This window comes from Choloepus didactylus, chromosome 5, assembly GCF_015220235.1.
Source record: "Choloepus didactylus isolate mChoDid1 chromosome 5, mChoDid1.pri, whole genome shotgun sequence".
Lineage (NCBI taxonomy): Eukaryota > Metazoa > Chordata > Mammalia > Pilosa > Megalonychidae > Choloepus > Choloepus didactylus.
Window position 1 is genome coordinate 69,001,510 of NC_051311.1, and position 27,630 is coordinate 69,029,139.

The window sequence follows — 27,630 nt, forward strand, 5'->3', positions numbered from 1 at the left end:
AAAGAAACATATATTGTTTGTTATACTGCATTTCTGGATCAGAGATTGTATGCTTTACCAAGTTCTCAACTTTAAGTGCAGTTTTAGAAGATAGAGGTCTTACTCCAGTGTTTAAAGCAATAAAATTATTTCCTTTGATATATGATTCAAATTCAATTATAGCTAACATTTTTCTTGTCTTTCCAAATAATCACTGAGCCTGAATAGAGGGGAATTCAGCTATTTTTCTTATTTCCTTCCTAAGTATGAAGAACATTGCACCAAATAGTGCCTTAGAAAAAGACTATTGAATACATAGAAATTTTAAGTCTGTCCTCTCATTCTTGTTAGTTGCTTGTTGAAAGACCATCTCACAGTGATCAGCCAAATATTGTAAACAACCTTTCATAGAATTGTAAAATCTTTTCTTTTGTTTTTTTTTTTATTTTTGAAAGGTAGAGAGCAAAACTCACTTCTGCCAGAGGTAATAAGCTAAAAATTTGCTGGAAACTTTTGAATTAATAAAAATATCTTACCAAGGGACAAGCTGAAATGCCCTTTGAAGCATTGTTCCATCACATCATATGGTAATATTCTCTCATGTTAAAAGGTTATATAAATGGTTACTATTTCATATCTTCCCCCTGAAAGGGCAGATTCTGGCCTGGCTTAATAATAAAAGCAATATATAAATATTGGCTTTTTATAGTCTTTGATAAGGGAAATTTTGTTGTCACTCTGATTATCAGAAGGTGAAGAGATATAGCAAATTTTCTGGTGCATAAAAATGGCCTAAGCCTAGGACAGGGAATTAAATTGTAATCATTTAGCATTTGGTATTATCAAAACTTACATATAAGAAGACCTATTTAAAATGTTCTGTGATTCTTGGAAGAAATTATAACATTTCCCTTTCATTGGATTAGTTGTATGCTGCTATGTGAAGGTACAATGAAAATTATGCCATTATTCCCAGGAAAGTGTGTCCTTACCTCGGCAAATTTTCCATTCATCCCCAACCCTGAAAAAAAATCACCCTATAAAGAAGTCCATAGTAAGAAAAAAATAAAATTTTAAGAACCATAAAAGTCTCATATTTTTGAAGATAACGAATTTTTTCCTAATGTTAAGAACAATGTAAAAGAGCTAAAGATTTTATTGTTTAAAGCCTTATGAACATCCTTATTGAGGACATAATGAATCTTTGCCAAAAGTAATATTGGGGGGAAAACTAATTCCTTTCATGGTATTCTTACAAACTACCAACATCCATTTCTTTTTTTTTTTTTTTTTTTTTTGTCACAAAAGCCTTTACTTTGGGACATGATGGGAAACGTTACAGGTACACATGGAAAAGTTAAGACATGATCACAATTTAGAATGAAGACAATCTAACCAGAGCTTAAATGCCTGTCAGCTAATGTAGAAGCACAAATACTGGGAGTGACATGCTATAGGGCTGAGAGAAATGGGTATTAGTATTCCTCTCCTTCTTCCTCACTCTCTCCTTCAACAGAATCCACACCAACCTTTTCATAATCCTTCTCAAGGGCAGCCATGTCCTCACGGGCCTCAGAGAACTCTCCTTCCTCCATCCCCTCACCCACATACCAGTGAACAAAGGCACGCTTGGCATATATCAGGTCAAACTTGTGGTCCAGGCGAGCCCAGGCCTCAGCAATGGCTGTGGTGTTGCTCAGCATGCACATAGCTCGCTGGACCTTGGCCAGGTCTCCACCAGGCACCACAGTGGGAGGCTGGTAATTAATGCCGACCTTGAAGCTAGTGGGGCACCAATCTACAAACTGAATGCTACGCTTGGTCTTGATGGTGGCAATGGCAGCATTGACATCTTTGGGAACCACGTCGCCACAGTACAACAGGCAGCAAGCCACGTATTTACCATGGCGAGGGTCACATTTGACCATCTGGTTGGCTGGCTCAAAGCAAGCATTGGTGATCTCTGCTACAGAAAGCTGTACATGGTAGGCTTTCTCAGCAGAGATGACAGGGGCATATGTGGCCAGAGAAAAGTGGATGCGGGGGTAGGGCACCAGGTTGGTCTGGAATTGTGTCAGATCAACATTCAGGGCACTATCAAACCTGAGGGAAGCAGTGATGGAGGACACAATCTGGCTAATAAGGCGGTTAAGGTTGGTGTAGGTTGGGCGCTCAATATCGAGGTTCCTACAACGGATGTCATAGATGGCCTCATTGTCTACCATAAAGGCACAATCTGAGTGCTCCAGGGTAGTGTGGATGGTGAGGATGGAGTTGTAGGGCTCGACCACAGCTGTGGAAACCTGGGGGGCTGGGTAAATGGAGAACTCCAGCTAGGACTTCTTGCCATAAGCAACAGAAAGACATTCCATCAGCAGGGAGGTGACCCCAGAACCGGTTCCCCCACCAAAGCTATGGAAAACCAAGAAGCCCTGAAGACCTGTGCACTGGTCGGCCAGCTTGCGAATTCTGTCCAGAACCAGGTCAATGATCTCTTTGCCAATGGTGTAGTGCCCACGGGCATAGTTATTGGCAGCAACTTCCTTGCTTGTGATGAGTTGCTCAGGGTGGAAGAGCTGGCGGTAGGTGCCAGTGCGAACTTCATCAATGACCGTGGGTTCCAGGTCTACAAACACTGCCCTGGGCACGTGCTTGCCAGCACTGGTCTCACTGAAGAAGGTGTTGAAGGAGTCATCTCCTCCCCCGATGGTCTTGTCACTTGGCATCTGGCCATCGGGCTGGATGCCGTGTTCCAGGCAGTAGAGCTCCCAGCAGGCATTGCCAATCTGGACACCAGCCTGGCCGATATGGTTGGAGATGCACTCACTCATGGTGGCTACAGGTTAGGAGGCAAAGAGAACAGGAGCAGACACCGGGTCCCGGTTACCATCCCCGACAAGCTAAGAGTCGAGGTAAGTAACGCACTACCAACATCCATTTCTGAATGCCAGGAAGTAAGAGAAGTAAATGGAATGAAGAAAGGATCAAATTTCCCTATTTCTCAGGGAAAGGATGCAATAAATTTACTGAAATAATTAAGATTCAAATCTAATTGCCACATAGTCATTTTACATAAGAAAACATTGGGCAGAATGTGCCTATTTAGAAGATCTTTACCCAGAAATCTCCAGAAAGCAATGGACACAGTATGCCTTGCCCTTACCAAAAGTAGTCCCCAAAGACCCAGGTCCCTACCTGAGATTCTATAAAAGATGTTCCTATGCCAGACAAGTCCTAAAACCCAGAGGCAACAGCCTCTTTAAATCAACAATCAGATGCAGCCCCCTTCCTCATACTGTCAACTCCCCCTTTACATATGAACAAGTTAGAGTGGTCACTGCCTAGATACCCCTGAAGATAGAGAAAGAGATTAAGTGAGAAGAAGGGATAGCAACAAACAAGGTAAGATTTAACAAAAGTCTATGAATACTGAAACTTTATATAAATATATTATTTTTTTAGATGCTGGGGTGTTTGAATAGCTGGAAGGAGGTAAATGACATGAAACTGTAACCTTTAGCATTCTTTGAAATTTGCGCTATAGCTACTCATTGGATTGTGCTTAAGTCTTCACTTTTCTTTATATACCTTATGTTACATAACAAGGAAAGAACTGAAACTGTGGAACTGTCACCAATAACAATTTTTGAAAGTACCTATATAACTGCTTGTTGAGCTGTACATAGAAAGTTAACACCTTTCTCTATGCATGATATATTTTACAGTAACAGATCTACCGAAGCACAGAAACTTGGTAATGTGATCAACATTATTGTGGCCATACCAGGTCAACTCCTGGACCATATGCAGAATACCCCGGGGTTTATGTATAAAAACCTATAGTGTCTGGTTATTGCTGAGGCTGATCGTATCTTGGATGTTGGGTTTGAAGAGGAATTAAAGCAAATTATTAAATTTCTGCCAATATGCAGACAGACCATGCTCTTTTCTGCCATGCAAACTTGAAAAGTTGAAGACCTGGCAAGAATTTCTCTGAAAAGAGAGCCATTGTATGTAGGTGTTGATAATAATAAAACTAAGGCAACAGTGGATGGTCTTGAGCAAGGATATGTTGCTTGTCCCTCTGAAAAGAGATTTTTTCTGCTCTTTACGTTCCTTAAGAAGAACTGAAAGAAGAAAATGATGGTGTTCTTTTCATCCTGTAAGTCCATGAAATACCACTACTAGTTGCTGAACTACACTGATTTGTCTGTCTTGTCCATTCATGGAAGGCAGAAGCAAAAGAAGCAGACAACCACCTTCTTCCACTTCTGCAATGCAGATTCAGGGCGTTGTGAAGAGATGTGACAGCTCAAGGGCTGGATATTCCTGAAGTCAACTGCATTGTTAGTAGGACCTCCAGATGACTTTAAGGAATATGTTCACCATGTGGGTACAACAGCCAGAGGCCTGAAAGGAAGAGGACATGCTTTGCTCCTTCTGCACCCAGAAGAATTGGGTTTCCTTCGCTACTTGAAGCAATCCAAGGTTTCATTAAGTGAATTTGAGTTTCCTTGGTCCAAAATTTCTGACATTCAGTTTCAGGTTGAGAAATTGACTTCCTTCATAAGTCAGCCCAGGAAACATATAAGTCATACATTCAAGCATATGATTCCCATTCTCTGAAACAAATCAATAATGCTAATAACCTAAGTTAGTCTCAGGTTGCTCTGTCATTCTGTTTCAAGGTGCCTCCTTTTGTTTCTCTGAATGTGAACAGCAACAACAGCAAAAAGAGAGGAGGGAAGTGGTGGATTTGCCTACCAGAAAGCTAAGAAATCAAGAAGTCCAAAATCTTCCAAAACATCAGCAAGAAATCATCCGTCAGCAGGCAGTTCTCTCACTGAAGACGCACCTTCCTTTCATCCTGAATAACTTCGTTTTAAAATGGATTTTTCCCCTTGCTGTAACAAAGGAACTTATTTCTATGATTTGCACTGATCTAGTAAGAGTATTTAATTAATGTGGATTACAAGTGGAAAAAAAACAAAAGCAATTAGAACACATGCATTACTGAAGAAGGGGAGAGAGATGCAGGAAGGAGTCCTGGGAGCAAAGACGTCATTCCCATAGGATCCCCCTCAGTCTTGATTTCTCAACAATCCCCAGATGGACTAAAAAAGATAAAAACATTGTTAAAATCATGAACAAATAGCCCCTAGCCTTAGGAAGCCTCAGGATACAGAATCTAAAATACCACCATAAATGTTTTGGGAATCATCCTTTAAAATGAAAAATAAAAAGCAAAATTTCAAGTCAGCAGTAGGTCCTAAATTTATAGCCCATGTATCCTAATCATATTTGGTAGGATGGGTATCATTTCCTAAGCACCTAGTTTATAATTTCATCTAACTTCAGTTTCAAGTTACAGTGAAAACAGAGTTAAAATTATGAGCAAACTTCTAAAAGAGAACAGAATAATATCCCCAAAGCTGAAAAACCCATGTGCAAATTTCTTATCTTAAAGCAAAAATGTATACAAGTTTTCAGGCAAGAAAGGAGTCTTTAAGCAAGAGTTTTTTTTTGTTGGAAATTTCTTGTTAAACTATGATATTTTATAACTAACTTGACCAGAAATAGATACCATTCAGTTGATTCAACAAGAATAGTTGATACCATTTTTACTGGCATTCTGCCAACTCCTTTTTTCTTCCCTTTTCCACTTTCTATTATCATTATTATTATTATTATTATCATTATTATTCCTTTCCCTTTGTTACTACCCCTACCTTTGTTTTTGTTTTAACTTTGCCTGTGGCATCCCCAGGTATAGTTTTTCACAGGCTGGATAACCTCAAGGCTAAAGAAATTGCTAACCCTTTATCTGTGTATCCTCTAGCAGACACAATTAAATGGCTGACAAACTACTTACAAAACTAAGGAGGCCGACTTATAAGTGTGGCACATTACACAACTGCTACACAGGAAGACAGAAGAATTTCCCTACCTGAACATGCAGTGTAGAAAGAAGAGAACAGCTTACTTTTGAAGTAGGAATTGAAAAGTTTTCCTCTAAAATATCTGTAGGTCAGAAATTGCTCCAGACAATCTAAGAGCACTGAGTATTTAACCTGTTGGGAGAGAAAAGACAGCCCATTGCCCAGTCAATTAAAGACTTAATCGTTTGAGATGTTATTGTGCAATGGAGAAAGGGAACCTGTGTGTGGGCATGGGTGCATGTGTTTGTATGTGAATTGCTTTAATCTGGACAAATTCAAGTGCCTGTGGCAGAGATTAGCTAGCAAGATAAATTAACATAAGAATGTCATAACTTTCTAAATTAGCATTTGAAATGAGTATAAAAGTCCAATGTTTAAACAAGCCTCCATCACAGTTGCTTTCATTGATAAGCATTTCGTTAAATTGATAGGCATTTTGTTAATTTTGTTAATGATTCATTTCTATGGTATAATACAGATGAAAAATGAATTTTAACACACCACTTAAAAGGAAATGCAGCATTTACTATAAAAGTTAAAGTCTCTTCTCTTTACAAAATTTATAAAATAAACTAGAATTAATATTTTCAAAGTGATAAAGAAAATCATGTTTGAACTTAGTAACAATTATACTTGCTTTCTGAGTCCTGCCCTAGTGAGAAGGGAAAGGGAGAGGAGAAACAGTAAAACCAAATAAAAGAATCCCTCAAGAGCAGTCCCTAAAATCAAAATTTATTTTAATTGCTGTGTGGAACCTAGAGATATAACTTACATATGCTCATTTTATGCAATAAAAGTTTGTCCTGTTGTGCTGTGATATAATTGAGAAATAATATGTCTAAGAAGCTAGAAAACTATAGTCTGATTAAATATAAATTCTAAATATTGAATCCTTAAGTAAGTTATAATCACACATTTACAAAATTAAAACTTTGGCTTTTCAAATTCATGATAGGTCGATACCAAATGTGTTTTATTAAAAACAGGTAATACCTTATTCTTAGAAAAGAATTCCTTTGGAAAGAAAGTGAAAGTGCCTATAATGATATTCTCTCTGAAGTATCTTTGTAGACCCCAGAGGCTTTATTAAAGAACTTAAATAATATGACTTTAACTATAAGATTAGGTTATTGTTCGATTTTCAGACACTTAATTGGATTCAATAGATACATGCTAAATGAAGTAGTTAATTAGTTAGTTAAATAAATTGGATGTGTTTGAATTTCAGTAAACTCAAAATTATAGCTAATGAGAGTGTGAATATGATCTAACAAAAACTGAGGCATGCCATCTGGAAGCCAAAGTGTAAACATTATTCAGAAGACAAGCTCGTATTCTACAGTCAAGCATGAAGTACTGACATGAACAGATATGACAGAAACCAAGTAATTGAAGAAAGACTTGAAGAGCATCTCAAATCTAGTTGCCAATTAAAAATACAATACCTTCCCTAAGGATGTTCTTTGCAATTCCAGTTGTCAGCCCCAAAGCTGAATTCAGTGATGTCTGACTTGTATTCAAACCAATTTACCAGCATTACAAACCTGAGACCAATCCCAATTCTGTGATCACAGTAGCTCAACTTCCTAACACTAATAGGCAAAAGAGCTTAGGGCCAAATTAAGTTACTTTTAGGAAAAGTAACAAACACCTCTTTCATTGCTGGGTATCTTGCATTATGAAGTTGACACAGTATAAAAGTCATAACATGCACTATGAGGTCACAGTTGGCCTTCCATTGGCCATAAACAATGTTTCCCATCCTTCAGCCAGTCAGATGAATTTTGATTTTTATTTCTTTGAATTGCCAGTCATAGTTACTAATTCTTCTACATATGGGATTGTATTAGAGACCCAAATTACCACAGTAATCAAAAAAACAGAAAACACATATCTATTGATCAATTTCCTTTGTCCAAAGGCAATAGGAACTCCATTGCATCAAATGCAACCAAGGACATTTACCATTGTTGAAGATAAATACATAGGCTCACCTTCAAAAGAAACTAGAAATAAGTTTTCCTCTTGTGAACTTCCATTTATTAATAGCAGCCATTCTACTGGGTAAGGAATGTTATCTCAGTGTGGTTTTGATTTACATTTCCCTAATGGCTAATTAAGTTGAGCATATTTTCATGTGCTTTTTGGCCATTTGTATATCTTCTTTGGAGAAATGTTTGTTCAAGACTTTTGCCCATTTTTTAATTGGGTAGAAATTATGGCAAATTAAGACATAATTTCTATGACAAACATCACACAGTGGTTTGGATTAAACAATAAGGATTTATTGGCTCACAGTTTGGAGGCTAGATGATGGCAAGGCCATACTTTCTCCTGGAGCCAGTAGTGTTCCAGTGATGATAGTCTTCCATCACATGATGATCTCTCTCTCCTCTCTGGTTTCTTCTGACTTATGGCTTCTTCTGTGTTTGAATTTACTCTCTTTGTAAGTCCTCCATTCATACATATTAAGGGCCACCATGATTCAATTTGGTCTCATATGAAAATGAATAGGATCTTTCAAGATCCTATTCTCAAGTCAGTTCACAGTTTAAATAATAATAACGTCTTCAAATATCCTGTTTACAAATGGGTTCACACTCAGGAATGCAAATTAAGACTTGAGCGTTTCTTTTATGGGGAACATGATTCAATCCAGAACATGTGTTTTAGTTTCCCAGCTGCTAACACAACTATCATATAATGGGTTGGCTTAAACAGTGGAAACTTATCAGCTCACAGTTTTGATGCTAGGAAATGTACAAAATGAAAGCATGAGCAAAGCGATGCTTTCTCCCTGAAGATTGTGGCATTCTGGGGCTGGATGCCAGCAATCTTTGGTACTTGGCTTTCTGTAACATGGCAATGTACATAGTAGTGTCTACTCTTTTCTCTTCCAGGTTCATGGTCTTCCAGGTTCTAGCTGCTCCCTGTGGCTTCTTCTTTCTGCATCTAATTCCTTAGCTTAAGAAATCTGTACCCATACTGGATTAAAGCCCAACTTCATTTTGTTTGGGCACACCTTAACTAATAAGTCTTCAGTGGTCCTATTTACAAATAGGTTCACTCCCATAGGCCAGTGGTTGGTACTTAAATATGCCTTTTGTAGGGACATAATTGAATCCCCAACAACATGGATACTGATTCTTATACAATATAGAGATTTTGTGGGTTAATAGTGGTAATCTAAGACACCTTGGAAAGAGGAAGAGTTGTACCTAGCAAAATTCATTTCACATTATGGAAACTCAGTAAATTGTACCTTTATGTCTGCTAATAAATTGGGATGTTGCTGGTATTTGCCTCAACAGAGATCATGAACTCCCAGTTAGAAAGGAAATAAGAGAGCTAAGTCAATCCCTCCGCAGGAGTGCTTAGTCAGTCCCTCCATACCAGGTCTCTGGCCAATACCTAGTCAGAAAGAGCAATTCAAACTTCAACTAAATAGATCCTATCACCTTGGCAGTTCTATGCTCTTTAGGTACAAATGGAGATGAACTGTGAACATGATTATCCAAGAAACAGTGATGTTGGGTAGGGTGATGTTTAGGTTCATGTATTAACCTGACCAGGTGATGGTGTCCAGTTGTTTGATTAAACAAGCACTGGCCTGATTGTTACTGTGAGGACAATTCATGGACTTAAATAATTGGTAAATTGATTGCATGTATGGATGATTATATCTACAATCAAGTGAGGAGATTACCTTCAGGATGAGAGATGTCTTCTCCAATCAGTTGAAGGCTTTAAAAGGAAAGAAGATTTCAGCATTCAAAGGAGAGAATTTCCATCTCTACTTCAGCCAGCCAGCTTCTCCTGGGGAATTCATTAAAAACCTTCAACAGAGTTCCCAGCTTGCAGTATGCCCTACGGAATTTGGACTTGTGCATCCTCACTGTTGCATGAAAAAATGTTTATAAAAATCTCATAATATTTACAGTTTTCTCTGGTCTGTTCTGTTTCCCTAGAGAACCCTGATTAATATAGGTAGGCCTATCTCAAAAAATTTTTTCCCAACTCTAGGTCACAACCTATTAGTGGGCCATCAAATTAACTTAGTGGGTTGTAATGAGCATTTAAAAATAAATAAATAAAGTGGACTATAATAGAATAGAATGGAACAGAATAGAATAGAAAGCATCAGAGTGCCATGGTAGGCAAAAAAGGTATTATTTTATAAACCTTTTCTGTTGGTTATGTATTTATGGGTTTGTGTACAGAGTCACACCGTAAAATGTATCTTTTACTGTGGGATGTCTCAAACAACTTTGATAAGATAAAACCTTTGGAATCTGACATACCTGAGTTTTGAATCTCAGAGCAGCGACTTTCTAATGAAGTGGACTTGGGCAAGTTATTTAATCTCTTCACTTTAATCTTGTCAGCAACCAGAAGAGAATTCATACTTGTGTCTGAGGATTCTCAAAAGTCATGTATATAAAATGTCTAAACAAATGCGACACAAACTTAGTTCCTTAGATTAGGTTCAACAGGTCTGGAATCTGGCTTCTAAACTCGGTAACAACGTACCTGGCCCAAACTATTTAAACGTCATTGTACTTCAGGTTTTCTCAATTTATAAAATGAGGATCATAATAGTAACTACCTCATAGGATGGCTGTGAAAATGTAACAAAATATAAATAAAGCACTTAGCACAGTGCCCAGCACATACTAAGTATTCAATAAGCCTAAGATCTTCCTGTTATTATTATTAATTGATGTTATCCTCTCCCCCACCTCTTCTGTATGAAAGGCAGTGCAAAGCATGAAAAAGGAGGCAAAGCCCAGTGCCATTTAATGATTCATAGGCCTGCAAGCATTAAACCTTCCTTAAGAAGTCCAAAAAATTTTTAACTAAATATGAAAGCCATTAAGGAATTATTGTAGTAGCAATGAAATACTCAGCAAATTCACTGCAGTGGGAACCAGATGTGATGATTGTGCTTGCCTTAGTGTGTTCTGAGAAGTAGGTAACCTACACAATGTCTTCATGGAAGTGACTGTATCTGTTGATCAAACTGACACAAGCCTTTGTGTGAATTTTATTAATTTTGCAGCCACTTTGCAACTTTGCAGGGGAGTCCATTATGAAAAAACCTATTCAAACTCAGACTTTAAGCTGCCTTTCCTAAGCCATATTGAAATATTTTTCTTTCTCACAAAAAAATGACTTATCTAGAAAGTTTTCAGTCTCTTAAATTGGATTTGTGGAATAAATAAGTAGCATTTAAAACAAAATAATGGCAAAACAAATTACTAATATAGAATCCAAATATTTTGAGAATGCTTGATGATCACATATTACTCTGACCAAACAGTCTGCTTTTGCTCTATTTCACAAAAGAAGAATTTGAGCATTTACCAAAATCAAAGAAGCAGTAGTTAATAAGATTAGCTCTCAATATCAAACTCAAACCAACATAACTTGTCTATTAGCATGTCTGCTAAGCTCACAAGATATGAGGACTCAGTAATTCCTATTATCGTTGTTGTTAAAAAATAAACAATGGATCTAGCATATAGTATAAATCAAAATGTGACAGATGTAATACCAAAAAAAAAAAAAATTTTTTTAACTACAACTTCAACCTTTTAAATGCCATTATAAAGAAGTATTGATATTCATAGTTATCTCAGCCCCATTACATTACTCCATTAAAAAGCCAAGCACATTTACCCTTGTAGATGAGAAGACCAGGCAGGTGTGTTTGTCTCCTCACCAAGAACAGAGGAGAACAGGAGTGCCCTGGGATTCTCACCTAAGTCAAGAGGAACAGGAAATCAGTGTTAGATTCATGGGCAACTAAGAATCTGGCTAGTTGATGACAGGATGGGAGTGTCCCTGAAACTAACCAACTAAGAAAAGGTACAGGAAAGGAAGGGACTCAGAGAGGATCTGGGAAATTAGCTGTGAAAATATCCTCCAGGAATATTTCATTAGGATTGGGAGTTATTCACCTTCAGAATTATTGAGAGTACCAAGAATGAGGTTGAGGGCAAGATCTTTATAAAAGTTTTCCTTTACTAAGAAAACTACCAGAATGGCTAACAGGGTAAATTAAAGAATTAAAAAGAGACTTCAAAAGGCTCAGTTGTCAACATAATTACAGGACAGTCAGTCTCCTAAAGTAAGTCTAATTAGTACCTTACTGCTTAAAGAATGTTTGTGGTTGACAAAAAATATTGTTGTTACTCAATTTTATATGGCTTGTTGTTTGCTTTTAATTTTTAATGTGCAATAGGTATAGTTTCAAAAATCCAAGCTATAAGTAATATTTGTTGATGGCTTATGCTGCTTTAACCAAATGTGCAATATCTTAAAATTTTAATATCTTAAAATTATAAGTGCTAAAATGAACACAGCTAGCCTGTAATTAAAATTTCATCAAAAAATGTAAGTTGAATTGTTTACAGGAAAGCAATTTCAAGCACATCTCTAAAATCAGGCAATCAACAACTGATGAAGTCACCTAAGGATTTTCATTAAACAATTAATTATGACATTTAAACATTTCAGCAACACTCTGGGATAAGAATTATCATTTTCTAAATGAAGAAATAAGTATTAGAAAAAATTAAATAACTTGTCCACTGTTCCAAAGCCAGCAGACCCAGTTCTAGCTAATGCTAAAGCCCTTGCTCTTTACACTGCCCTTTAATGGATGAGTCAGGATCATTATAAGCTGAAAACATGCAACAGGACATTTTTCTGAGAACAGAGATTATATATTTTAACTCTCTGGTACAGTATGCAGATGATGGGGATCTTTCTGCTTGTATAATTAACCATCATACTTTGCTGTTAGAATCAACTTCATTTAGAAAAAAAAAGATTTAAAACTTTGAGTCCAAATGTCTTCAAAGGTATGCATTTAGTTACAACACAGTCCAGGGCTCATTCCCCTAAACCTGCTTTTTGTTTAGATAACTTTCACAGTATGATTGCTTCATTTATTAATTCTTTCATTCAACAATTGTTTTTTCGTTCATTTTCTCTATAAATGAGGGGTGCTGGACTGGCAATTAGGATATGTTTCATGTTTTACTTTGGCTTACTCAGTTTTTTTTAGGAAAATGGAAATGCTGTATTTACAGCTGCTAAATTTCCACATCAGGGGAACTAAGAACTTAAGAATAAGAAATTTTTTTAATTAATTGTTAAAACTTAACCTAAAGTAGAGGTAAATTTGAGTTATTTCAGGGGGACTTTTATCTCCATGTTAATATGTATTACCTTTTAACTTTGCCAGTAGTGCTACATTTAGGTACAGACATTATATAACTTTCTCAGAAAAATACATTGAATTAATGGGTGAAGTATGAGCACATTGGAACCAGGCCTACACATTTTTGTAATATAAGTGCAATGAGGAAACAGAGGACAAAGGGCACTAGCTTGAGTCTAACCATAGTCCTAAATCTAAGAATTGAGTTGAATTGTCACTGAACTTTTAATTTTTCCCCCATTTCTCCTATCATGTTTCCCTTCCTTCCCACCCCCCATCTCCATTTCTCTCTTTCTCTCTCTCTCCCACTCTCTGTCAACAATCACTATGTGACACTCTACATGTATTAACACATTTAATCCTAATAACAACCCTATGAGGGAGGTCCAAGAATTGTTCCCATTTTACAGATGACCTTTCAATTCTTTTCACCTCAGTCCAAACAAATTTCCAGTTAATGTCGTGGATTCAGATTTCAGAACCAGATCTGTCCCACTGGGAAGCCCTGTGGAAGGGCTTAGTCCAGCAGTTCAGGTGAGGGACAAAGACAGTTCAGACGAGGACAGGTGGGTTCTACAGCTCAAGAGACCTGTTCTCTCAAATGATGGCCTTGAGTGAGGTGTGAGGGACTTCTGGCTGCCTTCAGGGATTGAGTAAAAAGTTTCAAAATTTGAGGGAGAGAAAACTCTAGAAAATGCCAAAAGGGACATAGTTGAAAACAGGGTCCCAAGTCAGAGGTTGAGCTAGAACCAGAATGCGCCCCAGAACCCTCAGTCTCCCGTAGTGTGGGTGACCACAGTCAAGGGAACACACTGAGCTTCCTGTCGCTCTGTTCACAGCGTAGGGAGTTACCAGAAGGGACAGGTTAGTCCACACCTCAGCCCTGCCCCCTCCATGACCCTAATAGTGGCACCATTGGGAGGGAGTGTCATTATTTGTCATAAATTGGTAGGTACTTTGAATATCTCCCTCCTCATTCAGAAATAATTCCCCAGATTCCCCATAATACCTTATGCACCTGTGCTCTAGGGCTTGCTAGTCTCTTCAGGCTTTTGTTATAATCCACTGCTTTTTGTTGCTTGATCTGGTCCAATGCCTTCAGGTTTTCTCTGTGGCTTGGTTTTCTCTTCTCTGTTTAGAGTCTCCTTAGTACCTACAGAGACACTGTAGGTACTCTCCTGCTTTGATTTTGATTCTGGTTTCTCCCCTGTTTCCAATCTCTAGGAATCTCCTTGGTCATGTTCTCTACACTCCAGGTTGGATTGTATCCTCTCCAAAAGATATGATGAAGTCCTAACCCCTGGTACCTGCAATTGTGACATTTTTGGAAACAGAGTCCCCTAATCCAGTGGCTGGTGTCTTTATAAGAGAAAGTAGAAGGAGCTTTGGACGCAGAAACAGAGAGGCACACAGGGAAGTTGGCCATTAAAGATGGAAGCAGAGATCGGAGTGATGCAGCTACAAGTCTAGGAAAGCCAAGGATTTTCTGCAACCATCAAATGCTAGGAAGAGGAGAGAAAAAAAAATCCTCCTTTAGAGCCTTCAGAGAGTCCATGTCCCTGGTATAACACTTTGATATATATTCTTGCCTTCAGAAATGAGAGAATAAATTTCTGTTTTTGTAAGCCATCTGGCTTGTGGGACTTTGTTATAGCAGCCCTAGGAAACCCATATACCAGGTGAGGCTCCCTGAACTACAACCATGTTCTGACACCTTCTTATTTATAAATAATTAAAATCTATTTCATGATTTTGATCTTTTCTAACCCTTAACTTCAATTAAAATTTATGTTTGTCTTTCTCCAGTTCCTTAGAGGCAGGTTGAGTGCCTGGTAAACTGAGCTAATTTACTTCTATTTAGATATTTGTGTTATATGGTTTATGGATCTACTCAAATAATGTTATTGAATTTTAACAGGGTTCTTCTGTGTCTTCATTGAGTGCCTAAGTAAATATTTCAGGCCCCCCAAAAGGATATTGAGGAGATTCTCTAGGGTCACAGGGGCATCTCAAACATACCATAGGTTTTAACTACTTAATTTATTGTTTTGACCATTTGACAAATGTTAATGGAGCACTTATCATTTGCCAAGCACTATTACAGGCATGGAGGATATACAGGAGTAACAACACTGACCAGGTTCTGCTCTCAGGAAGTTTTTATTCTAGAGGGAGTAAACAGACAACTAGCAAGTAAAAAAATAACTTCAGAGTGATAAGTGAAGTTACAATTAAAAAAAGAAGAAGAATGGGAAAAGTAGCAACCTGGATTGAAAAGGAAGGGAGTTACTGTACTTCAGAGAGGGTGAAGTGGCAAACGCTGCCCATTTAGGACACAAATCAATCTCTTTCTTGTTGACAGAACCTATCACCTACCAGAGACTGGACTTGCAACGTGCTTGGTTTCCCATGTTCTCTTGCAAATAGCGTGTTTTTCTGTGACCCAATCCTTGTAAATTGTATTTGTGAATAAATTCTTACAACAATGGATTCGCTCCTGCAGAGTTTTAAAACAGAGAAATGACTTGGCTGGATTTACAATGGCTCCGGCTGCTGAGAAAAGAAAGGATTGGGAGTTGAAGAAGTCAAGAATGTGTGCCATGCAGTGAGTTAGGAGGCTGTTGCAAGAGCCCAAGTTTCTTGGGAGTAGTTTGGAATGGGACGAAGCCATACATTTGCAGAGAATGGACAAGTATGCACAGTGGAGATATTTGGGGGTCAAGTAAGACAGGACTAGGTTATGGATTGAAAATGGGTAAGAAAGAAGAGGGAGGGCTTATAAATGATTCCAGGGCTCTCTGTTCACATCTGAATGCCGGTCACTGTAGTGGAGATCACACACACACACACACACACACACACAGAGAGAGAGAGAGAGAGAGAGAGAGAGAGAGAGAGAGAGAGAGAGAGAGAACGGCTGAGGGAGGAAGACCTGGATAAGCAGGATCTTGGAATTCACAATATGGAGGCCTTTCCTTGAAGGCTTTTAGAAGTAAAGCTTTTCTTCCCTTCTACCTCATCCACTTATTTTTTTTTTCCTTTTCCACTTTTGGTAAAATAGTAAAAACATACATTAAAAATCAATTTATTAATTGTAAAGTGTAAGGTCAATTGCGAAGTGTAAGTTTTCCTTCCATATGTGGCCTCTGTTGCCTTAGTTCCCATTCCAGAAGAAACCACTGAAGTCAGTTTCTTACGATACACTTCCAGATAGGCAATGACAATATGGCACATATGTACATATCATTTTTGTTTGTTTTTAAAATACACGATATTCTACTACTCAAACTTTTCTATAACTTTTTTATTTAACTCTGTATCTCAGACTGTTCTATATTTATTAAAAACTCATTCTTTTTTTTTTTCATTTTTATTGAGATTGTTCAGATACCATACAATTATCCAAAGATCCAAAGTGTACAATCACTTGCCCCTGGGTACCCTCATACAGCTGTGCATCCATCACACTTAATTTTTGCTCAATTTTTAGAAACTGTTCATTACTCCAGACAAGAAATAAAGTGAAAGATGAAAAAAGAAAAAAAGAAAAGGAAACTCTAATCCTCCCCTATCCCTAACCAACCCCCCTCAATTGTTGACTCGTAGTATTGATATTGCCCACCATAGGATTCAGTTTTATACATTCCCATCTTTTGACCTCCAACTTTTCTTCTGGTGACATATATGACTCTGAGCTTCCCCTTTCCACCTCATTCACACACCATTCAGCGCTGTTAGTTATTCTCACATCTTGCTACCAACACCCCTGTTCATTTCCAAACATTTAAGTTCATCCTAATTGAACATTCTGCCCATACTAAGCAACTGCTCCCCATTCTTAAGCCTTATCCTATATCTTGGTACCTTATATTTCATGTCTATGAGTTTACATATTATAATTAATTCCTTTCAGTGAGACCCTGCAATAATTGTCCTTATGTGTCTGGCTTATTTCACTCAGTATATTGCCCTTGAAGTTTTGTCATCAACCCATTGTTTTTTTAATATTGTTTTGTTCACTCACTATATATTCCATCCCAAGTAAATAATTGATGGTTCTCTGCATGGTCATACCTTTATGTGTTCACCACCTTCACCACTATCTATATAAGGGCATCTACATTTCTTCCACAAGGCAGGAGGGAGAGTCAAAGAAGGTAGAGAGGCAAAAGAAAGAGGAAAAAAAATGACAGCTAGGAAGCAGCAAAAGGAAAAATAACCTTAAATCAAAGTAGAATAAAGAATCAGACAATACCACCAATGTCAAGTGTCTAACATGCCTCCCCTATCCCCCCCTCATCTGCATTCACCTTGGTGTATCACCTTTGTTACGTTAAAGGAAGCATAATACAACGATTCTATTAGTTACAGTCTCTAGTTTATGATGATTGCATCCCTCCCCCAATGCCTCCCCATTTTTAACACCTTGCAAGGTTGACATTTGCTTGTTCTCCCTCATAAAAGAACATATTTGTACATTTTATCACAATTGTTGAATACTCTAGATTTCACCAAGTTACACGGTCCCAGTCGTTATCTTTCCTCCTTTCTTGTGGTGTCCCCACCTTCTTCTCTCAACCATATTCATAGTTACCTTTGTTCAGTGTACTTACATTGTTGTGCTACCATCTCCCAAAATTGTGTTCCAAACCATGCACTCCTGTCTTCTATCACCCTGTAGTGCTCCCTTTAGTATTTCCTGTAGGGCAGGTGTCTTGTACACAAAGTCTCTCATTGTCTGTTTGTCAGAAAATATTTTGAGCTCTCCCTCATATTTGAAGGACAGCTTTGCTGGATATAGGATTCTTGGTTGGCGGTTTTTCTCTTTCAGTATCTTAAATATATCACACCACTTCCTTCTTGCCTCCATGGTTTCTGCTGAGAGATCCGCACATAGTCTTATTAAGCTTCCTTTGTATGTAATGGATCGCTTTTCTCTTGCTGCTTTCAGGATTCTTTCTTTGTCTTTGACGTTTGATAATCTGATTAGTAAGTGTCTTGGCGTAGGCCTATTCATATCTCTTCTGTTTGGAGTATGCTGTGCTTCTTGGATCTGTAATTTTATGTCTTTCATAAGAGATGGGAAGTTTTCATTAATTATTTCCTCTGTTATTGCTTCTGCCCCCTTTCCCTTCTCCTCTCCTTCTGGGACACCAATGATACGTACATTACTGCACTTTGTTTCATCTTTGAGTTCCCGGAGACTTTGCTCATATTTTTCCATTCTTTTCTCCATCTGCTCCTTTGTGTGTAGGCTTTCAGGTGTTTTGTTCTCCAGTTCCTGAGTGTTTTCTTCTGCCTCTTGAGATCTGCTGTTGTATGTTTCCATTGTGTCTTTCATCTCTTGTGTTGTGCCTTTCATTTCCATAGATTCTACTAGTTGTTTTTTTGAACTTTTGATTTATGCCGTATATATGCCCAGTGTTTCCTTTACAGCCTCTATCTCTTTTGCAATATCTTCTCTAAACTTTTTTATTTGATTTAGCATTAGTTGTTTAAATTCCTGTATCTCAGTTGAAGTGTACGTTTGTTCCTTTGACTGGGCCATAACTTTGTTTTTCTTAGTGTAGGTTGTAATTTTCTGTTGTCTAGGCATGGTTTCCTTGGTTATCCAAATCAGGTTTTCCCAGACCAGAACAGGCTCAGGTCTCAGAGGGAAGAAATATTCAGTATCTGGTTTCCCTGTGGGTGTGTCTTAGAAAATTGCTCCACCCTTTGATGCCTCAGATCACTGTGCTTTTCTGCCCAGCAGGTGATGTCTGTTAGCTTATAATTCTTGACTGGTGTGAGGAGTTATGGCTGTGTTCCCCTAGGCTCTGGGGTCTGGTTCTGAATGGAAAGGGCCCCACCCCTTTCCTCCTAGAGAAGACAGACCCCCCAGGTGGAGGTTATTAGCATTACAATGGTCTTGCTCTCTGCTTGTGCTGTCTCCACCCTTCCCCAAGTCACAGCCCTGGAAACTGAATATGACTGGGGCTTTCTCCACTGAGCTGAAAAAGAAACCGATAGTCCCCTTCAGACCCAGTCTAAGGCGACTCTCCGGCTCTCCAAGGTCAGTCGTCACCCAAAGCCTCTGTCTGTTTTTTGGGGATGTGTACCTATAGTGAGCAGTTCACACTCACTACTTAAAACCCCAGTTGGAGCTCAGCTGAGCTATATTCGCTTGCTGGGAGAGAGCTTCTCTCTGGTACCACGAGGCTTTGAAGCTCAGGCTATGGGGGAGGGGGTCTCATGACTTGGATCCACAGGTTTTACTTACAGATTTTATGCTGTGATCTTGGGCATTCCTCCCAATTCAGGTTGGTGTATGATGAGTGGATGGTCTCGTTTGTCCCTCCCCCCCGCAGTTGTTCTGGATTATTTACTAGTTGTTTCTGTTTTTTTGTAGTTGTTCCAGGGGGACTACTTAGCTTCCACCCCTCTCTATGCCGCCATCTTGCCCCCTAGAGTCAAAAAACTCATTCTTTTTAAACAACTGCACAGTAATCCATTGTACAAACATATCATGATGTATTTAATTTGTCTTTTATTAGTTGACATTTAGACTGTTTCTGGATTTATGATTATAAACAATTTTTCCTTGAATTTTCTTGTACATATATCTTATACATATGTGTTGGTATGTGTATATACTGTATATATATTTAAGGTGAGTATATGTATAATATACATATATACATGAATAATAATTACTCTCTGGAAGGCATATCCTTTTTAAATTGTAACAGATAATACTGTCTCTTCAAAGAGGTTATAGTAGTTAACAATGCCTCCAACAATTAAGATGATTGTTTGCCCATACCCAAGGTAACATTGTATTATCTTACTTTATAAATCTTTGCCAATCTGAGTAATATAAAAATAGTGTCTTGTAATTTTTCTTTATTTTCACATAAGTCATTCATATTTTCTTTACTGCAATTTCTCTGTTTATATTTTTTCCCATTTTAGGTTTGATCTTTATGAATTAATTTAAGAGATCTTTACATATTATGGAATTATCACTTTGTTATGTGCTCCAAATGATTTTCAAGTTGTCTTTTGATTTGCCCATGGTAGTGTTTCCATGAAAAATATAAGCTCCTTTTTTTCAAAATAATTTGTTTCTAAATATTTGGGGACTAAAGAAGACATAGATTAGGTTCCCTTGTAGTAGACTCTACAATGAGGTTTTGTGTGCAAGTGATTTATTACAGAAGTTTTCTCAGGAGAAAGTCATAAGTGAATGAGAGAAGCTGGACAGGGAAGGGGAAGAAGCCAAGAAAGGGGGGAATGCCTCCTAAAGTCCTGCAGTGAGCAACTGCAGCCTGATCAAATAGGATCCAATTAAGGCCTGTTGGAGGCAAAACCAAGCTACATGGCAGGGTGGCATGTGAAGCACACTGGGTCTGGGAAAAGGATGCACTACAAATGATGAAAGAACGTTAGGGGCTTTTATGTTCTTTTATGAAGGAAAGTACACAGAAGTTCAAAATCAGCTTTTGATTTTAGTATGGAAATCTCTGGTTATTTGTCTGTGATTAATTATTAAGCTGGATAACAGAAAGAATTCATCTAGACAGGACAATTTAGTCTAGACTGACCAAGTCCCTAATGATTACTTATGTATAATTTGTACCCTCTATTTCCGAACTCGCCTCGAATTCCCATAATCAGAGCTGATGTTGTTAAAGCTATTGTAAAAGTCACTTATTGTCACTGGGGACTGACGGCTTGATGTGCTGAGCCCTCTGTCTTGGGGCTGACCCCTATGAAGCCTGTTGCTGCAAGGAGAGGCTGAATCTGCTTATAATTGTGCCTAAGAGTGTCCCCCTGAGTGCCTCTTTATTGCTCAGATGTGGCCTCTCTCTCTAACTAAGCCACCTTGGCAGGGGATCTCACTGCCCTCCCCACTACGTGGGACCTGACTCCCAGGGGTGTAAATCTCCCTGGCAGCGCAGGATATGACTCCCAGGGATGAATCTGGATCTGGCATTGTGGGATTGAGAACATCTTGACCAAAAGGGCATGAGAAATGAAACGAAGTAAAGCTTCAGTGGCTGAGAGATTTCAAATGGAGTCGAGAGGTCACTCTGGTGGACATTTCTTACACACTATACGGATAACATTTTTTAGTTTTTAATATATTGGAATAGCTAGAAGTAAATACCTGAAACTACCAAACTCCAACCCAGTAGCTTGACTCTTGAAGACTATTGTATAACAATGTAGTTTACAAGGTGTGACAGTGTGATTGTGAAAACCCTGTGGATCACACTCCCTTTATCCACTGTATGGATGGATGAGTAGAAAAATTGGGACAAAACCCAAATGAAAAATAGGGTGGGATGTGGGGAGGTGATTTGGGTGTTCTTTTTTTATTTTTATTTTTCACTTTTATTCTGATTCTTTCTGATGTAAGGAAAATGTTCAAAAATAGATTGGGGTGATGAATGCACAACTATAGGATGGTACTATGAACAGTTGATTGTACACCATGGATAATTGTATGGCATGTGAATATATCTCAATAAAACTGAATTTTTAAAAAAATACCATCTTAAACAAAAAACAAAAACAAAAACAAACAAAAAAAGTCAGTTATTGTCAATAGGTTGAAAGCCCAAGTAAGAAATGATAGATATAGATCTTGAGGTCTGTGAAAACAGTTAATGCATTGAAAAGGGGACACTTGGTGTTGGTTAAAGAACCCAAAAATTAGTTTTTCAACACTAATAATAAAGGATATATTTGTTATATTTCTAGAATAACTGGAATATATGCCCTTAAATTGACTCTCTTTAGCATCTCAAACTATTTTCTTCTTGGAGGATGTCTAGGCTCTACAAAGAGAATTATTTTTCTTCATCCTCTTGTAAAGTACAATTTCATCTTGTCAGGTAAATATCAAGCTGAGAAATCATTTCAGTACACAGTTCCTCACATTTGAGTAAGCAGTTTCCACAAGGTGTGGAATTCTAGAACCTTCTATGAACATTACCTGGAGTGTACGGGCCTGGTACCAGGGCAACCAGGACCAGTAACCTTCTGTGAGAGCACAAGCACAAACAGGTGAGGTGAGCCCTGTGTCCAGTGGCTGAGGTTCATGTAAAAGGAAAGGGAGCCTTTGTCAAGGACTTCATAGTGGCTGGTATTCTTAAATGAAGCTTAGGTACACACATGCAATTTCACCAAGATTTTGGTTTTCAGGAATAGAGCCTTCTCATGGAGAAGGTTTCAGAGATGACTTGGTAAATGCCAAGGATTCTTTCTGAGACAGTGTAGACACATTGGAATGTTGATCCACTAGGTTAAAAGGCAACCACAAAACATATGGCTGAACTATTTGCTCACATCACTTGGAGATTACCAGCAAATGTCCCTTGATATTTTTTAAGTTGAACATGTTTAAAAGTTCATGCCAAGCATATGCTACTTTCTGACAAGGTAAAGTTTATTAAGCAATAAATAATTTAATGATGCCTGTCACACAAACCTAGAAGCACTTGTGTTCACTAATTCACCACTGTTTATGACTTTGAGTTTGTCAAATATTCAGAGAACGCTAGCTATCATTTTACTGGCTAACATGCATATACTGACAATAGCTTAGACATGGACCTTGCTTTCAAGGACCTAAATTGAAACATACAAAATTAATATAAAGTATATTCACATATTTAGGTAGTGGCATATTGATAGAAATGTGGCATAAATGATTATACAATTTCATGCAAAATGTGTTTATGAAGTATAGAATTATATTTGTAGACTGACGTTCTGGCATTTGAGCTGTCATTGATAAGTATTCTATAACTACATAGAACTGTGATAAGGCTGTCCTATCTTTTCTTTCCAGGGTAGTAGTCAAATAAATATAAGAATCAAAATGAACTGTAATGTACTATGTGATGATTTAATCTTAATAATAAAAAAGACAACCATGTGAAAAGTTTGGAAACAAACAGTAACATGAACTGCTTTGGATTATCCCTTCCATTTCCTAGAATAGTTCTCCTAAACTTATGTTGTTTTTTTTAACATAATCACTCTTTCACCTCTGTTCACATAACATTTTGCTTATTCTTCTTTTATAGAACTTTTAGTGTGCCTTGTATTACTTCAGTGCCTTTTAGCTTTACTACATGTTCCTTTCGAGGAGGGATGAGGTCTTACCTTTGTTACCCCCACAATACCAAATATTTTCCATGAACAGAGTATATGCCTAACAATATTTGGTATACTTAACTGATTAATCTTTAATTCATTAAACACACATTTATTAGTGCAACTCTTTGGGCAGTGTTCTGAGGGCAAACAAGACAGGTTGCTAGAATATATACACAAATAACTTTTGAACCATGCAGAATTTGATTTTTTTGTTGTTGATAGAAACAAAAGTGAATAAAATACTAAATTTAATTCATGGGTTAGAGAGATGACATACAAATTAGACTGTAAAGAAAGGTTTCAGGATTAAAAAGAAGTTAGTAATTTTGATTTCAAAGACAGGAATAGAAGTAGCATAGCAGGGTGGCGTGGTCAGGGGCAACACTTTACCAGCGTCCAGTATAATAGTGCAGTATCTGAGTACTGAATGATAGTACTGGAAAGATAGACCAGAATCAAATTGTGGAGACTTTGAACAATAACATAAACAGATCTCAGTTTATCTAGTGTGTGAGTGACATTATTCACAGGGGAGTGGCACTGATTGAAACTGACTTTAGGAAAACTAGTTTCATATCAGTATGTATAGTGCCTTCAGTGCAGTCAAGTGCCAATCTTCTTCAACAGATATTACAGTCCTTGTCCATTAGAGAGAAAGTAGCAGTATGAAAAAATGAATCTCAGATACCTGGGTGGGAATCCATGCTTGTTTCATATAAAAAAAGATATTTACTATGATTGACCACAATCATAGGACATTTTTTATTAAAAAGATCAAATACAGATAAAGACAGTGACAAAGAATTGAAAGTAGGAAACAAAATAATAGTCTCTAGAATGGGAAGGAGAGGCAAGTTGATTTGTCTTTTAATAAAAAGGAGCCATATTGTACTTCTTAGCAGGTGGATTCTGGTTTTATGAAAAAGAAGCTAATGACAAGAAAAAAAATCATCCTAATTAATTAAAAAAAGAGTTGTGGCATCTATACAGACTCAGCTTAAAAATAAAACATATCCACAAAACAGTGAAAGTTATAGTTCATGATCTCTCCAAGATGCTATTAGATTCTAGCATTGTTTCTTTTTCCTCAAATATAAAAAAAAAAATCTCAGTATATTTTTAATTAAGTAAATTTTTTCATACTACATTCTTTGTAATATGGTTGTTCATGGTTGATATTACTCACAGCTAGAAACAAGCTCTGATGTTATTTGTCAATCCCAAAACCTAAACTTCCTTTGGGAATTATCATGATTTTGGTCTGAATCAATAAACCTGATGTTGATAAATTGGACTCGCTTCCTAACCATCTCCCACCTTCCACAAAACAGAAGCTTTTTAGTATGGTAGCGCATCTCTGCTTGAATAATCTTGTGGAGGTCCATGAATTACCTTAAATTACATGCAAAGAGGTGCATTTTTCTAAGAAAGGTGTCTACAGCTTTTACCAGATTCTAGAGGTGTCTGTGACAGAAAGCTGGTTAGGAAAACCTGATATAGAATTGAGGTAAGAGAGAGTGATCTCTCAGCCAATTCTAATGTTAGGTGACTTTAAGAAAAGGAATGAGTTAGTTTCCTTGGACACTGTAAAAAATTATCAAAAACTGGACATCTTAAAACAACAGAAAGTTATCCTCTCACAGTTCAAGAGGCTAGAAGTCTGAAATCATAGTGTTTTGGCAGAGCTACCCTTCTTCTGAAGCTTTTAAAGGTGGATCCTTTCTTGCTTCTTCCAGCTTCTGGGGGCCCTGGGAGTTCCTTGGATTGTGGCCAGCATAAATCTAAACTTTGCCTCATCCTCACATGGACTTCTTCCCTTGGTACCTGTCTTCTGTGTCCAAATTTCCCGCTTCATATAAGAACATCAGTCATTGGTTTAGGGCTCACCCTAATTGAGTATGACTTCATCTTAACTATTTACATGTGGAAAGACCCCATTTCCAAATAAAGTCACATTCAGGTTCCAGGTGGACATGAATTTTTGAGGGACACTGTTCAACCCAGTAAAAGCAGTTACCCTTGTAATCTGTAATAGCACTTGAACTTCATTCAGAGCAGGACTTACTTTTTTCAGGAATTACAGACCTAGCCAACCTAGGGATGAAGACAGACAAAATAAGGTAATAAATGTGTTAAATTGACAGAAATTGCATAAGTGCCATGTGAACTTGGAATTTTCCTCACTGTAAACTCCTACGGTGGCCCTCTTAGCACTACCTTCTCAATGATAAGCTGAGGGTGTTGTTTTAAGAGAGATGCAGGAGTCAGGACAACAGTCTAACACAAGAGATCAAAAACAACAAACGTTTCCTTTATTTCTCAGATGGTGGCAGTGATAAATAGAGATCTCAGATCTCTCAGTGGAAATGGTAGAAACTTGGGGGCAGTCCTCATGCCCTGATGCGCAGAGAGCTCCAGTTTGGGGAGAAATGGTTTGTCTGTCTGCTGGAGTATTTTCTACACCAGAGCTTATCAAAGTTTAAAGTGCTTACAGATCTCCTGGGCTGTTATTAAAATGCAGATTCTGATTCAGGAGACCTGGAGAAGGACCTGACAGTCTGCATTTCTCACAAGCTCCCAGGTGGTGCTGTTGATGTCCTAGGACCATATTCTGAGTAAAAGGTACCTGATTAAACTTTAAGGGTACATAAGCCTCCTGAAAGCATATTTGTTTCCTATTCTACATTCTACTATGATCTGATAATGGTCTGTTTAAGCTATATGGATTGTGCTGGATCATAGCCAGTAAGTTAAATTACTCAGCAAAATGAGAGGGTAGAGTGGTATTTTTTTAACCTAATTTCAACTGGGGAATTTAAAACAAGCAAGCAAACAAATACCAGTGCTGTTGAACACTCCAGATCCATTGAATCAATATTTTTGGAGGTGAGGCTTAGGTGGTGATTTTGTTTTTAGCAGCTTTATTGTGATAAAATTCACATGCCATATAATTCACTCATTTAAAGTGGCACTTCAATGCTTTTTTATATATTCACAGATATATGCAAGCATTACCACAGTCAGTTTTAGAACATTTTCTTTACATCAAAAAGAAATCCTATACCCTTTAACCATCACTCTCCATCCTCCCATCATCCCCAGCCTTAAGCAAACACTAATCTAATTGTTTCTATAAATATGCCTTTTCTGTACATTTAATATAATGGAGTATTAAACTTTATTTTTAGAAATGTTTTAGATTTGTAGAAAACTTGCACAGAAAGTAAAGAGTTCCTATATACCACCCCCCGCACACATAGTTTTTCCTATTACTAACCTCTTGCATTAATGTGATACATTTGTTACAACCGATGAACCAATATTAATACATTTTTAGTATCTAATGTCCATAGTTTACATTAGGGTTCACTCTTTGTGTGTATAGTTCAATAGGTTTTGACATATGTATAATATTATCCACCAATATGGAATCATACAAAATAGTTTCATTGCCCTAAAAATGCCCTGTGCATTTATGGAATCATACATTATGTGGTGTTTTATCACAGGCTTCTTTAGCTTAATGTTTTCAAGGTTCATCCACTTTGCAGCACATGTAAGTATTTATTTTTTGTGGTCAAATATTCACTTTTATTGGCATACCACATTTTCTTTATCCATTCATCAATTAATAGGCATTTGGTTGCTTCCAAGTTCAAGCTATTATGAATAATGAATGCTGCTATGAACACTCATGTGTAAGTTTTGTGTGTCATATGTTTTCATTTATCTTGAGTATAACTTAGAGTGGAATTTGTGGGTCATACGGTAATGCCATGTTTAAGCTTTTGAGGAACTGACAGACTGTTTTCCAGAGCAACTTCATTGCCTTCTTGCATGACAGCATGAGGAACTCTGAGGAACGGCTCCTCAGTGAAACCGGTGAAAACGATTTTTAAAAACAATCATTTAAAGCCTCTGTAAATGGTCCTATGCATACAGCAAATGAATAAACTTCTATTCAAGAAAATCCACAAAAATTTGGAAATAAAAGCAAGAGTCTGTGGTATTTGTAATAACACTACTCCTTCCCTCCCTCCCACTCCCAGCTCAGGATGGCAGAAATGCCACTTCAGAAACCTAAGAATAGCGGCTTTCTCCCCAGGAATAGAAGAACATCAGCAATTCTTATTTTGACCCTAACTACCTGTTGCTGAAGCTAAGTTTTGGGTGAATGCAGTTGTAAGGTGGAGGCTTCCTTCTTCTTCTCAACCCCCAGTCATGGAAGGGAGGCTCCACCCTGAGGCAGACATAAATGAGAATGCTGTAATCCTGATGTCTTTGCCCCAGCTCCTAAGGTAGTGGTTGTGCAACAGAAGAATTTAAGAAGACTTT

At 37.6% G+C, this 27,630-nt stretch overlaps 2 pseudogenes; one reads left to right on the plus strand and one right to left on the minus strand.

The window, feature by feature from the left end:
- Positions 1-1,270: 1,270 nt before the first annotated feature.
- Positions 1,271-2,819, minus strand: LOC119534166 (annotated as a pseudogene).
- An 865-nt stretch (positions 2,820-3,684) lies between these two features.
- LOC119535334 lies at positions 3,685-4,826 on the plus strand (annotated as a pseudogene).
- The last annotated feature ends 22,804 nt before the right edge of the window (positions 4,827-27,630 follow it).